Source organism: Halichoerus grypus, chromosome 4 (assembly GCF_964656455.1).
Source record: "Halichoerus grypus chromosome 4, mHalGry1.hap1.1, whole genome shotgun sequence".
Lineage (NCBI taxonomy): Eukaryota > Metazoa > Chordata > Mammalia > Carnivora > Phocidae > Halichoerus > Halichoerus grypus.
Genome location: NC_135715.1, coordinates 104,936,447 through 104,952,072, shown reverse-complemented (window position 1 = coordinate 104,952,072; position 15,626 = coordinate 104,936,447). Strand labels below are relative to the sequence as shown.

Below are 15,626 nucleotides of genomic sequence, written 5' to 3'. Positions count from 1 at the left end.
TTGAAAATACAACTGTGTTGGGGCGCCTGGGTGGCTCAGTCGTTAAGCGTCTGCCTTCGGCTCAGGTCATGATCCCAGGGTCCTGGGATCGAGCCCCACATCGGGCTCCCTGCTCGGCGGGAAGCCTGCTTCTCCCTCTCCCACTCCCCCTGCTTGTGTTCCCTCTCTCTGTCAAATAATAAAATCTTAAAAAAAAAAAAAAAAAGAAAATACAATTGTGTTAAAGTAACAGTTCCTTTTACTAGTTTTCAAATCATTTTTTGAAAGTGTCTAAGCAATGCTCTTTGTTCTAGAATTCCAGCACACTGGAACAATTTCACATTCATCTAGCATTTACTGAACAAACATTTATTTATTTTTAAAGATTTTATTTATTTATTTGACAAAGAAGAGACACAGCGAGAGAGGGAACACAAGCAGAGGGACTGGGAGAGGGAGAAGCAGGCTTCCCATGGAGCAGGGAGCCCGATGTGGGGCTCGATCCAAGGACCCTGGGACTATGACCTGAGACGAAGGCAGACGCTTAATGACTGAGCCACCCAGGCGCCCCCTGAACAAACATTTATTAAGTACCTAAATAGGTCAGGCACTGGAGAAACAAACATATGTGAGAGAGGTAAATACCCAACTAAAGCAGATAAAATAGAATTGCTAAAATAAGGTCCTTTCCTTACACCTGAGAAGAATCTAGAAAAAGGAGTTGGAAGTAGAGTTCTTCCAATCTCCCACTATTGCTTCCAAACCACTTTTCTAACCTTCTGCCAAAACTGTATGACAACTGCTTGATTCCAATGTTATATTCTCTTACCCTCTTTTCCCTTCTATCATCTTCTCGCCCCTCTTCCAGTTAGCTCCTTTATAGTGGAGGACTTCAACACTTGTCTCCATGTCTTCTTCACAGTTCCTGCCATCACCTTGGATCGCTGCACTCCTGCTGACTTCCAATCTACCAGCATCAGAGTTCCTTCACCTTCCTGAATGATCTCACCCACTTGAAATTTTAGCAATCTTTTTCAAAGATCTGACTTGGAACTTATGACCTAAAATAGCTTAAGCCAACTATGAAAATTAAACCTCAGTAAATCATTTTTATAATAGAACTTATTCCCATCTGTCACCAATTTAATCCCCCAATACTTATTCTCAACACTTCACTGAGCCCTCCCCATTCATAAGTCATTATGCCCATTTTGGCCTCACTTCCTTCTGTATCGAACTCAAAACCCACAATGCCTAATTTCAAACACTCTCTAGCAAGCATGCTTCATATTTCACTCCCTGCTCTTTTACGACAACCATTCTGTAAACCCTCTACTCCATGTCAATCTAACCACCCACAGTCTACTCCTTTATTTAGGTTTCTGAGCATGTAAAAAATCTTTATAAGCAGAAGAGTAGTTTCTTAAGTGGATGCTTTCATTAAGTACGTATTTCTATTTTTAACTATTTGTTGTCAGAAGGGTTTGTTGCAAAATAAGTCTTAACAAATAATGAAACAATTAAATTACATTATATTAGAAATTCAGCTCCTCAGTTGTACTAGACCCATTTTAAGTGCCCAATAGACATAAGTAGCTAGTGGCTACCACATGGAAAGTGGAGCTTATAGAACACTGCCACCATTGCACAAAGCTTTATTAAACACTGCTGTTCCACACATTCCATGGGAGGACTACTCAGTCACTATCTCGGCTCATATAGCCTATAATTTCCCACTATCTATTACCATCCTTGTGACTTCAATCTTGCAAGCTATAGCACCTGACATGGAACAGGTTGGTACCTAAAGTAGTCAATAAGGGCAGTGGCATCATACCTATCTCTTATCATCACCTGAGACCAAAAGGAGTTTGTTGCTCCTAGTCATTTGCATCCCAGCCCACTTCTAATCATGGAAATCTCCATCCTGAAATTAAAGGAAGGTGTTGGTTACACTGTATCTGAGAAGGGTTAGAAAAAGAGGGGTGTACTTAGTAGATTCCTTTCAGATTTTACCACCTGTTGAAGACAGAACTCATTATTATACATGTATCTCACACACCACTACACTAGATCGTGGGAGCAGCTAGAAGTAAAAATCTACCAAAGCCACCCAGGCTTATTTTAAGTGAACTATTAATAAATAGTATTTCATTAAAAATTAAATACTACAAATGCTGAATAAGACAAGGATGCAATGACACAAGACATAAATTAGTATTATCTTAAGTAAAAGCAGGATAAACCATCATCCTTGAAAAAGATAAGAGAAACTACACTTATTGGGCCTTTCAGTTATTAAAATCTACCGGAAAAAACTGGCAAAATAGTATGCTTTAGGATAAAGGGTAGTAGGGATCCATATGTCTAATCATTACACCCTGCATGTACATCACCATTAAAATGACTTTATTTTCCTTAAAAATATTTTCTCGAAGAAAAACATTTCACATAGCTGCTTAGTTTACAGGAAAAAAAAAAAAAGAAAGAAAGAAAAAGAAATCAAAAGGGAAAGAGGAAGAAATAAAGCAAAATGATCCATGAAGAACAATGTGTTAGGAGATCCTAAATTTTAACCAGTCTTTTCTGAAATGATGTAGCACATGGTCGAACTGGACTTAATAAAAGGTTATTGCCATCCACCTACCAGCCCTACCTCTCTCACAAGGAAATGCTTTGCAAAATAAACTGAATCGTTTTTATACCTCATGGGAACACTTTAAGGCATGAATGCCATCTCAGCCCTTCTGATGAGCGAGTAATTCCATGATTCTTATGACTAGCAATAATCAGTAACTACTTACAAATATGTAGAGCACAAGTATTTATCAAACGGCTACTCTACCCAGGAACAGTATTTTGCAGCAGTAAGAAATGAAGTCAGATGTAAAAATATTAGCTATAAAAAGGCATATGAAAATGTTATAAAGGTAAAACTATCTTATCTGCAGTTATAAGTTCATGTGTGTGTTTTAACAGAAGTCAACAACTAATTAAGAATAAAAGGTACAGGAATGGCACTTCCCTACATAAATACTAAGGATCTAGATTCATTGAGGAATGAGGAATATCCACATTTCTAATACTGAAAAGGATACACAGGTAGAAATACTTTTTGCATCCTTGGTTTTCACTATACAATTTGATAATGAAAAATATATTAGCAGCACTGCCTTCTGTTGACACAAGAAAAAACTCCATATATAGCAAGAAATTAAATATAAAACAGCACACAGCATGCTGTGGGCATATGGTAAAATTTTCTCAACTTTCAAGATCTGAAAACTGAGTAAGCCCTGCTGTGTAGACAACGTTTCCCTTATTTAAGAGGTAGCAGAGCCTCAAAAAAACAAACAAACAAACAAACAAAAAAAAACAAAAACAAAAAAACCTACACAACCTACAATCTGGGTAGACAGTCAAGTAAGAGCAAGTGCATTCCAGCATTGTGTAATGAGAGCTTTGAGCCAATGTTGCAGACTCACTCAATAAACTAGCCTACAAAACTTTTCACCAGCTTGCAAAATCTTAAAACCTTCCCTACGTTTAGCAATAGTTAGGCAGAAATGTGCCATCTGTCAGAAAGTCAGTGAACTATACAGTGAAGCTATCATTTTCATGACATTCTCATTTTCCATAAATTATACTTAAATTTGTTTTATATTCTGCATCTTATCAACTGACAAGGCAGCCAGAATCATCTGATGGGTTTTGTGAAAATAAACATGTCTCTATTCCACTTTTCCTTGGTGTGCATGTGGAAGGTTATGTGGGTATGAGTGGGGAAGGGAATCATGTTTATTTTGAAAATCTAGCCTATCCACAGTGCAATGCCACTTTACACCCACCAGAATGGCTAAATAAATGAGACAGTATCAAGCAAATGTTGCAGAGTATGTGGACAAATGGAACTCTCATTCACTACTGATGAAAGTATAAACTGACACAACCACTTTGGAAAACACTGGGTAATACATACTAAAACTGAATACAAGCACATACCATGACCCAAAGGTTGCACTACAAGGAACATATACTACAGAAATGTATACGACACATACAAGAAGAATATTCTATAGGAGCACTATTCACTGCAGCTCAAAACTGGAAACAACCTAGATGTTCATTAACAGTAGAGTGGATAACTTATGATATATATACAGTTATACAGTGAAACAGAATACTACAGAACAATGAAAATAAATAAGCTACTGCTACACACTACATGAATGGATCATATAAAAATAAATGCTTTGGGGGCACCTGTGTGGCTCAGTGGGTTAAGCGTCTGACTCTTGATTTCGGCTCAGGTCATGATCTCAGGGTAGTAGGATTGAGCCCTGCACTGGGAGTGAAGCCCGCTTGAGATTCTCCCTCCCTCTCCCTCTCCCACCACCCCCTGCACACACACGCACACTTTTTCTCTCTCAAAAATGAACAAATAAATAAATAATAAAAATAGATATAAATAAATCTTTTGGGTAAGAAGCCAGACACAGGGGTATACATGCTGTATGATGCAGTATGCATGTCTTCAAATGTATATTAAACGTCAATAAAAAATTTACCTTAAAAAAACCCCAAATAAATATTTAATAAATAAATAAGCAGCTTGATGCCTAGATATAATAAAATCCTGTTCCCAGTGCCATGTTCCTTCCAGTCTAAAATTGGGACAGAACACTTTTTTGAATCTTCCCTCATGCTAATTTGAAACCATTTTTATATTAAAACAAAGAAGTCTGTATTAAGGTTATAGAATGCAAAAGTCAAATCCTTTTTAGGAGAAAACACTAAAAAAATTTTTTTTAAAGACTTTATTTATTTATTTGACAGAGAAAGAGATAGCGAGAGCAGGAATACAAGCAAGGGGAGTGGGAGAGGGAGAAGCTGGCTCCCCGCCAAGCAGGGAGCCCAATGTGGGGCTCGATCCCAGGACCCTGGGATCATGACCTGAGCCGAAGGCAGATGCTTAATGATGGAGCCATCCAGGCATCAACACTAAAATTTTTGAAAAAAATTTTAACACTAAAACTCTCCCCCTCCACCACTACCTTGACCATTCAGACCTTCATCTCCCTTCCATCAGCAAAGAGTTCACTCTTCTGCCAATTACTTAGAAGAAACATTTGAAAAGTAATAACCTATGCTAGCAGGTAATTATGAGCATTAAAACAAAGAGAGCATATATAATTTGCAGCACTGTGCCTAAGCACTCAAAGACTAGACAGTGTTAATACATTGCAAATAATGAGGCTTCCAGGTCAAGGGCTATTTCCAATTCATCAGTGTAAACACAGAACCTGATATTTAACAGTTGGTCAATAACCACTTTTGGAATAAATGAATAATGTGAGCTCAAAACAGAAAAAGTAAAAACAAAGCAAAAGTGAAAATGAAAACTATCAAGAAGTTCAAAGGAAGGTCTTAACCTATTTTTATTATTAAAGTATATGACAAGATTTTAAATCTCAAATGAACCAACAAAATCATGAACATATAAAACCATAAACAAAAACTGCCCCATTATTTTTCCTCCATACACTTCACAATGTAGAAGTAGGATGCCTTAACTAAAATTAAAACATTGTTCTTTAATTTGAAACTCTAAAAATATTTCTGAATGAATTCCTTATGAGGTTGACAGGAATCGTAAGTATATCACAGGTTATTTTCAAGACATCCATCATAGCACGTCAATATTCTGACTAACTATGTCATAACACAGATGAAAGAAAAGCAGATTTCAGCTGAACCTTTATACAGTATTATTTTTACGAAAATAAAAATGCAACTTAGATATCAAATTTGTCAAGACTGCTATCTCACATTAGTTTTAAAAGACACAGAAAAAAAAAAAAAAAAAAGACAAATCAACAAAATATTTTAATCTTCACTGGGTGCCCAAAATACCAATGCCTCATTTGGTAAGGCCCCTTGTCCCTTCCTTTTAAACACATCATTTACTTATATATCCTAGATCAGAAATAGCAATATTGTTCTTAATTAACCAACATTTACACAAAGCATTTAATTATGTATAAAGCACTATCCTAAATGTAAATATAACTCATTTCTTCATTCTTATATAACAAACTCTTTCAAAGTAAATACTGTTACCATTTCCATTTTACAGATGAGAATGTTGAGACAGAGATACTAAGTAACTGATTAAATTCACAAAGCTGTTAAATAGCAGTCTGGTTACATGCTCTTAATCTCTGTGCTATGTTGCTTAGAAGCTCTGAAGTAAAGCAGAATTTTAGAATTCAGGAAGCTCTAAGGTAAAGCAGGATAAATTTTCACTTCATGTTGGGAGGTTAGTTATTTTGAGGAATTTGGGTGATAAGCATAAAACAAGGCAGCATTAATGCCACATTTCATTAATTCTAAGATACCCATTTTCTCCCATATTTCAACATTTCTAAAATCGATGGCATTTTACAATTGTAATTGATAGTGTTTTCTCTCTTTGGGGTACATAAATAATGGTGCATCTGGTAACTCAAGGCAAGTTCATTTCAAAAAATTATGGTATTATCTATACCTAATGGGGTAAAATATCTAACATACTTGACACAGTGTCGGTACAAGTGCTTTAAAAATGGCAGTTCTTCCTTTTTAACCATAATGATCTATAAGAAAATCCTATGAAAATACCTTTACACTATTGTCAGTTTCTCAGACCCATGTTCAAATAAATTTGGTTATATACTTTGTGAGGAAGAAATACTGATTTCATTATACAATCTGATGATGAAATTTTCACTGATAAGGGACTTGCTACGGGGGGGGGGGGAGCAGACAGACAAAACAACTGTGAAAATAAGACACCTGAGAAAATAAAAATCATCAAGAATAAAGCATAAATCAGGATACTCCCCAAAACCACTTGCTTCAAGCCAGTTCTCAAATGCCACTCATAAAATGCTCACATAAAAAAAAGTATTTTCAAGTTTTAAAAAATACACTTTAGGGGCATCTGGTGGCTCAGTAGGTTAAGTGTCTGACTTGATTTTGGCTCAGGTCATGATCTCAGGGTCATGAGATCGAGCCCTGTGACAGGCTCCACACTGGGCATGGAGCCTGCTTAAGACTCTCTCTTCCTTTCCCTCTCCCTCACTCTGCTCTCTCTCTTAAAAAAATAAATAAATACACTTTGAATGCAATCAGAAATGACCAATCTGCTTAGTGTGTGGCCACTTGAGCTCTAACAAAACTGGACATACTAAACTTGAAGCTCAACTGCCATGCTGAATAACTAAAAAAGGTTTAAACTGGTCCTAAGAATTGCCACCAAAGATTTTAATTAAATCAAATTCAATTAATTTAAGTATCTGGTAGCATCTTGTGTTGACATCTGCCTTGACAATTTCAGAATGAATTTATATTCAATGGTTTTTGTGTGTTTGATTTTGACTTCCAGGATAAAAACTATTTACCTTTCAAGGGAATTTCCCACTAAAACACCAAAAATTGTATCCAAAGTACAACTGAAAAAAAAACACCTTGGATCAACTGCACTCTTTACCTTAAACTCACTTAAATTACCTTGGGGGAAAGGGGTGGTGGGAGAAGTACAAATGCATTTATACACAACTAAAAAACTGTTAAATATGCTTCAAAAAAACATATCTAGACAGGAAACAACGGTTTCTTCTTTGCTAACAGATCTCAAGTAGTATTTTAAAAGCATGATACTACTTTTCAGTCATACTACAACCTTTGATATCTTGCATTACTTAATAGGAGAGTAAAGCACCTCTTTTTAAATTGTCATTCCTAATTATTTATTCCCATATCCAATAAAGAATGAAAGCAAATACAACAACTTCAAAGGAGTATTTTCTAAGCATGTTCATATTGCACAGATGAATTTTCCATCATACGTTTGCTCTCGGTGTATAAACCACCTATCCCAATCATGGTTTGAGGTAACACAATTTTATATCTGTAGATAAATTTTTTTAATCTGCTATCTTTTACCTATGTAAAGTTTTGTTTCACATACAGTAGTTATAGAGCACAATTCAAAATATAATGCTAATAATTATCCTGTCCTCCTTTAGAACATGTACGTAAGTCTGAAAAACATCAGAGCTCTACATATGTATATAAATAAAAGGCCTGAAAAAGTATGCTTCTAAGAACCATAGTAGCATATGAAAAATATACAGTTGTTACACAAGAATTCAGCACAATTTAAGGAACTAAAAACCAGGGAGAAGACAAGAGCAAAAGATATTAAAGAAAAATTAAGAGTTACAATTTTCTAGTACAAAATTTAAGGAAGACTACCTTGGCAGATCAGAATAACAACATTTCTACAGTAACTCATTGAATTCAGAAGCAAATTTTGATAAAGCCCATTCCCCTTTTATTTTAAAGCAGATGAATTCTAGAACTTTTACTGCTTTAAAATTTTAAAATCCATTTAACTTCATTTTCCCTTTTAACACACTATTTTCTATGAGCCTTTGATCTTGCCAATAAGGTTTTGCCAACTAGAGTATTCTTCAGAGTAATCCCTGAAGATGAACTGTGCTCTACTATAGTTCAAGAGGGTAAATCTAGGGACATTTAGACAACTAAAATAGTGTTTATGGTAACAGGGGCCTATTCTTATTCTACAAAGTCCAAAAGCACCATCATTAACCATATATCTGAGGTTTAGTAGTAAACTCTTAGCAATCCTTACCAAGGCCTTCATTTTCAACTCTCCAAGTCTGAGAAAAAGTTAAATGCATTAAATTTCTCCCTTAAAAAAAATCACCAAAGCAAGGACGCCTAGGTGGCTCAGTCGGTTAAGCGTCTGCCTTCAGCTCAGGTCATGATCCCAGGGTCCTGGGACTGAGTCCCACATCGGGCTCCTTGCTCAGCGGGAAGCCTGCTTCTCCCTCTGCCTGCCGCTCCCCCTGCTTGTGCTCGCTCGCTCTCTCTGGCAAATAAATAAATAATACCTTTTAAAAAAAATCACCAAAGCATAACCGATATATTTAAGTTATGCTATCAATTACTTAATGATTCTATAAGTATGGGTGTAATATACAAAATATAAAGCTAACCAATGAAAAAGAAAATATCACCTTGAACAATAAATGCTACAACAAAGATAATCTTTAACTTTTGAAAATATTCAGCAGATGTCTCCAAGTATGGTGCCTTTACGTGGGCAGTGGTATTAATCAAAATGGCAAAACAGAAAGAGGTACACAAGTTCAAGAGAAAAACTTGAATGGCACAAGCAACTTCTCCAACCTACCATGCACATGCTAGTGTCGTAATTCCTTGCCTTTGCCTTTGCATGCTTTCAAAATACCTGTATTTTGTATCATTTCTTTAGTATCCTTTATCATTTCTTTAAACTCCTCCACCACTGCACCGGACTGCCTTCTCCACCTCTCCACTTGTCTTTCAGACACTGCTCAAGTGTCATTTTCCTTAGGAAGTTTTCCCTGATGCCTCTTCTCTGTGCTTCCAACGCAACCTGAATAAGCTGCAATGACAGCACTAATCACGCTATAACAATATTTAATTGTCTGATGCCCCTAGTCTCTGAAGTCTAATCACATTTCTGTAAGTTTAGTATTCAATATCTGAGAAATAGTACTTAAACATTCTGTTTGAATATGTTCTGATGAATCAGTTGTAAAAAGAATGTGAGATGCTTATAGAACATCTAGATGGTGATAAATAGAAACATGGGTTTAAAGTGAGGAAGATGGCTCATGCTATAGATATGATAATTTCATCCTAAATTTAGGATTGTTGCTTTGGCAGGTTAAAACAAAATTCATCAACTAGTTTATGGATAGACTACTGAGAAATACAAAATTTTCATGTTGTGGGTAGCTCAGTAGGGTAAGTGTCCGACTGTTGATTTCAGCTCAGGTCATGATCTCAGGGTCATGAGATGGCATCCGGCTCCATGCTAGGCATGGAGCCTGCTTAAGATTCTCTCTCTCTGTCTCTCTCTGCTCCTCCCCCCATAAGTAAGTAAATAATATAATAAAATTTCCTTCATGTTGCTCAAGCCAAAGAGTACTTTTTAGTTGCCAACTTAATTGAGTTCTCAGCTTCATTCAACATAGTTGACATAGTTGATTACCCACTCCTTTTTCAAATAGTCTATTGCCTTGGCTTCAGTGATGTCAAGGAAAAGTTCTTCCCAACTCTGGCTACACCTTCTCAGTCTCCTTCGTTACATTTCTTTTTCCCAATGTTTAAATGTTGAAAATTCATAGGGAATTATTATATCCCTTTACCCTCTCCCTCTGGGCAATCCCATCTGCCACCTCCCACACTAAGGTTTCAACTGTAAGCCATATACTGAGGATTCCCACCTGAATTATGATCAATACTCTCTTCACTTCCCAGAAACTAACAAAAAACTGCTCCTCTCCCCAGTATTCCCTATGTTAGGCACAAGAACCACCAATCCTGGGAACCTGCCTTTTCCTCTCTCTAGACCCCCTACTCTAACTCATCACCAAATCCTATCAATTTAACTTCCCCCCAATCCAGCTACTTTCTATTGCTGCAATCCTGGACCAAGATTCCATCATCTCTTGCCTAAACTACTATAACAGCTGAACTCAATTCTACTCAAAGGTGTGGTCTGTAGACCAACAGTCATCCATGCACTACTGTTACTCGTCTGAGACAAGGTAAATACAGAAACTGAAAGAAGTATTTAGAAATTTTTATAGCAATCTGACAACTGCCACAACATCCATTTTGTTCTGTGTCACTAAAGTACCAGTACAGATTAAAAACCAAACCAAACGAAACAAACCAAAACAGGTCCTTCTCCACAGATAAGTTTGAGAAGCACTTGCCTAACTGGTCTCCCTGCATTTACACTTGCCTTTCTCCAGTGTATCCTCTGCAGAGCAGTCAAGTGATATTTTTAAAGTAAAAATTTAAGTAACTTATTCAGCTTTTTAACATTATCCAGTGGCTTCCCATTGCCAGGATTTAAGTACAAAATGCTTAGCAATGATTGACCATTGTGATCTGCCCTGGTCTCATTTTGCATCAACCAGCTTCATATGCTAAGGTCCAGCCTCTATAGGACTTCTCAGTTCTAGAAAGCCGAAACTGCCAACATCACTTGGGTAACTTCAGTTAATCCTTCAGATTTAGCCTAAAAGTCATTTCTTCAGAGAAGCATTCCCTGTTATATTAGTGGACTTTCACTGCTTAAAATAATTTTCCTTTGTGGCAGTAATCATAATTGTAATTATTATTTTTGTAATTAGCTGTTTAGTTTCTTTATTCCAATAGCTTTTGCCTCCATGAATACAAGTAATTCCTTACATAACATACATCACCAGAGCCTAGCACAGTGCCTGGCACATATCAGTTGTTCAATAAACTTTTGGTAAGTGAATAAATCTATGTCAGGAAACATAATGGTTAGCAGGACCACAAAAATGTGTCTTCAATATCTAGTCATGTATAAGATTTGGGATAAGTCTGTGTACCCCATGCTTTACAAAAGTTACATCTCCTTTACTTCCCTCAACAACCTAAAAAGACAGGGAAACCTCACTGTCAAAATTACTTTTTTTTTTCCTTCCCCAGAAAGGTGAAGAACTTTGTCTAAAGTAACCAACAAGGAACTGGAAGATTTGAGAAGCAACCAAAGGTAATAGACTACAACAATATCATCTGGTTCCACTGCTTACAAAGCTGTGTGGTTTTGTGGAAGTTAAGTAATTTCTTAGTTTCCTTTATCTGTGAAACAGAGATGCAATAAAGCCTTCTTCAAGGGATTGTTATGAGGATTAAACAAGGTATTAAATTATTTGAAAGAGTGCCTGGCACAGTGTTTTATAAGTGTTAGTGGTTATCATTATCTTTAGTATTACCAGTACTCTCTTATAATTTTATCTGCCTACTTGCTTATTGTCTGTCAGTGCCACATTAAAATAAATTACAAAAAAGCAGAGTCCATACTATTCTTCTCTGATGGAACTTTTCTCAGCCAAGGTTCTATGAGAATTAAGCCCTACAGAAACTGAGTTAGGTGATTATTTCCTCAGTTCTCTCTCTCAAGGTACATAGCCAGTACCATTTTAGGAGGAGAGGAGTTAATTCATTACATACCTTGGATGCCTTAGAGCATTAGGGCTTGATAGTCACTAGAACTCTTGGTTCAGAAGGGCTGCTCTTGTGTATCCTCAATGCCTGGCATGAAGTAAGTGCTCATTAAATATTTCTAGAAAGAACGAATAGGTACAAAACCAAAGCAAGAGTGCTTAGCACAGAGTAAATGCTAAGTGTCCATTTCATTCCAGCCCTTCCAAGTTCCTATAAACTTCCAAAGTCTTATTCTAGGGGAGTCATTTTTCTTTAACCAGGGCTTCTGTTATTCAAAGCCAAAAATGCAGAATACAGACAGCAGGAAAACCAAGAGACAAAAAAAACAGTGCTGGCAGAAACTATGTGAAAGACAGGTAGAATCTGGATATGTGGGGAAAAGAGCAGAGGTTATTTTAGGCCAGAGAACAGCATGGGCAAAGTCACTGTCATTCAAAGTTTGGAGTACATTCCACTGGTGACATAAAATATGATTTTTTTTGTTTTTGTTTTTCCTTTAAAGCTATACATGGGCAAACATCTTTATTTTGACAGTACATATGTCACTATTTTATAACAATACTAAACTGTACCTATTTGGATTTTAACTGAGTTGTTATAAAAAAATGTATCAAGAAAATAATAATGCACAGGAGGTAAGCAAATATGACAAAAATTGTCAAGGTTGTATTTATTTATTTTTTTTAAAGATTTTATTTATTTATTTGAGAGAGAGAATGAGAGACAGAGAGCACAAGAGGGAAGAGGGTCAGAGGGAGAAGCAGACCCCCCGCTGAGAAGGGAGCCGGATGCAGGACTCGATCCCGGGACTCCAGGATCATGACCTGAGCTGAAGGCAGTCGCTTAACCAACTGAGCCACCCAGGCACCCTGTCAGGGTTTTAAAGAGTGAGTAAAATTTGGGAAACATCAAGGCATGGCCATGTTAATAAACATGTTAAGAGAGAAAAACCACTAGTCTTCTGAATGAAGCCAAGCTCTTCAGTACCAATTCAACATAAAGGACTGATAGGTGTGAACAATCAGTTTTCACTATTTAATTTGCAGTATACTAAAATTCTTATCAGTAAAACCCTCATTTTCCACTATGATAGATTTGCTACATATTTCAATTTCATTTATTCTCAAAACAAATACAACATTTTAAAGACACCGAAGCTGGGACTGACCTGCATGTAGCCTAATAACTTACCCTTAAAGAGGGAGCTAAAACTCTGTACTTTTCACACCAGAAGGAATTAATTTATACAGTAACAAAATATAAATAATAACTACATCAAAAAAGATGTTAAATGAAAAAGAGCAAAAAGCAGCCTTCTATTCCCACCTTCCTTCCTCAAAATCAACCTACCAACAGCCAAAAGAAGTCAAGCTAAGAAGATGATGATAAAGAACATTTACTGAACGCTTACCAGGTGCCAAGAACTGATGTATTTTACCTGCAATAAGTTACACAATTATCACCACCATCTTACCAAGAATACCACTATCCCCATTTTAGAGTTGTAAGAATACTGAGGCAGAGATTAAATAACTTGCCCAAGGCCAGAGCTGGGTAGATGGCAAAGCAGGGCTTTAGATCCTGGCAGTTCAGCTACATCTGGGCTCTTAACCACTAGGCACCACTTCTCCCAAGAATAACAGGATGATAATTTGAAATATTCCAGCTTTCCCATTACGGCAGCAGAGATGTAATTTTCCAAGGTATAAACCTTTTATTACTTAAATTTCCTGTCTAAGAAACAGTGAATTCAGCTGCAAGGAAAAACTGGGAAGACAAGTATTATAATGGAACAATCTAGGCCCAAGATTATTCAAGTATAGACAAAGCATCAAAAGCCTCAAAAGTATGGCTGAATGACACAATTCACCGAGAAAGGGGCCAGAAGTTAGGATAAGCAAAAGGTAAATCTTATTTCTACTGGATCTCCTGCTCTGAGGAAGAAAACTAGACCATCCTCTCCCCTTTATTTAGTACACATAGACTCGAAAGGAAGAGGAGTTAGGAGAAAGGATAGCACAAGGGAATCAAAGGGGAAAGTGAACATCTGGACCCTGCACCGCAGAGCCAGTTTGATGTTACCTGGTGAACGTGACAGAGAATTTGTGAGAGGGCAATACGTGCTTGAAGGTAGGGAGGTAGGCTGAGGGCATGAACACCGCAGTAAACACTGAGTGGTCTGGCTGGAGAGCAGAGAATTCACTTAAAATGGGCTTATAGGGATAACTTCACACATACATATGTTTGGGATGAGAGGTATGGATGGGGACGCTGGGGGGCGGGGGGAAGAAGGGGCTTCCCTCTTTGAGCAGTACTCCGGGAGGGAAAGAAAACAGACCAGGTATAAAGGGGCGGCGTGGAGATATACAGGTATAAAGGAGGGAGACGGGAGAAGGAAAAGGGGCGAGGCTTGTGGAGGAAAGTCTGGGGGATCCTGGTAGGCGGAGCCTGGGAAATCGATAAGGGGGGGCATCACCAGGGACAAGCCGAGACTGACGAGGGGAAGACGGGCCGGGGGCGGGGAGGGGGGGGGGCTGAGAGGCGGGGGCGGAAGGCAACCCTGAGAAAGGGAAGACACGCCGCAGGAGCAGGGGTCCCGAGCCAGGAGGAATGGGGGCGCAGCGTGTGAGGAGGAGGCCGCCCCGCTCCAGCGCAGGCGAGTTGGAAGGGCTGGGGGTTGGAGGAGCAAGCGACCAAGGTGCGGAAGGGACCTCGGAGCGGGAGGGGCACCTACCCGGACGTGCGGGGCGGCGGCGGGCAGTCCCGGCAGCGGCTCCTCTCCCGCTGAGGCGGCGGCTGCGGCGGCCGCGGCGGCGGAGGTGATGGCGGCGAGTCCCTGTGGCGGCCGCCTCCACCGAGCCGCATCCCTCCTCCCCGGCCCGCCCTCCTTCCTATCTCCCGCTCCTAAACTTCTTCCCCGGGATAAACAAACCCGCCGCCAGGGGCGGCCGCCTCCGCTGCTCCCGCCCCCGCGCCGGCCCCCCTCCCGGCCCCGGGCCCGTCCGGGCTCCGGCTTCCGAGTTGCGACTCCAGCCCCAGCCCCAGCCAGCAAAGGCGCGTGCGCGCGGCGGCGGCGTGGGCTCGCAAGGTTCTTCCTCCCTCCCTCCCGCGCCGGGCACTTCCGGGCCGGCCCGGATCCGCCGCCGGGTTTTGGAAGCCGCCACCGCCGTTTGTGCCAGGCACTGAGCTCTCGGCCGGGCGCGTCCGCAGCACTCGCGACTGTGGAGAGGACGAGGAGTTCCCTCGTTTTGAGGGACCTCCCTTCGACCCAGCATAAAACTTTCCTTGCCTAAAACGCCCGCTGATAACGCCTCTTAAATCGATAGACGTAGGGTGCGAAAGGCGGCAACCGTTTCTCGGTATGATTTCCTTGGGTCTGTACCAGACTAGAAAGCCAAGGTGCAACTTTTACCGAGCCCCTGTTCCGAGCTCATAACTCTGTGAAGTGCTAAAACAAAAACAAATATACAGTCTCCAGGTGAGAAATAAAAGACAACTCCGGGTAGGCAAATGAAGTGCCACAGTGGAACGGTTTTCGGTTG

General features: G+C 39.2%; 1 protein-coding gene across 2 annotated transcripts in view; it reads right to left on the bottom strand.

Annotated features, from left to right (window-relative positions):
* SPOPL (speckle type BTB/POZ protein like) overlaps positions 1–15,089 on the bottom strand; it is a 61,902-nt gene extending 46,813 nt beyond the window's left edge. The window contains exons 1-2 of one of the 2 annotated variants that reach the window (XM_078070741.1): positions 14,819–15,089; positions 8,678–8,917 (exon numbers count right to left, since the gene is read on the bottom strand). The gene's annotated coding sequence lies outside the window, so the exon portion shown is untranslated. The remainder of the gene's footprint in view (positions 1–8,677; positions 8,918–14,818) is intronic. The other variant, XM_036117564.2, reaches the window with a different exon arrangement.
* Positions 15,090–15,626: the final 537 nt, after the last annotated feature.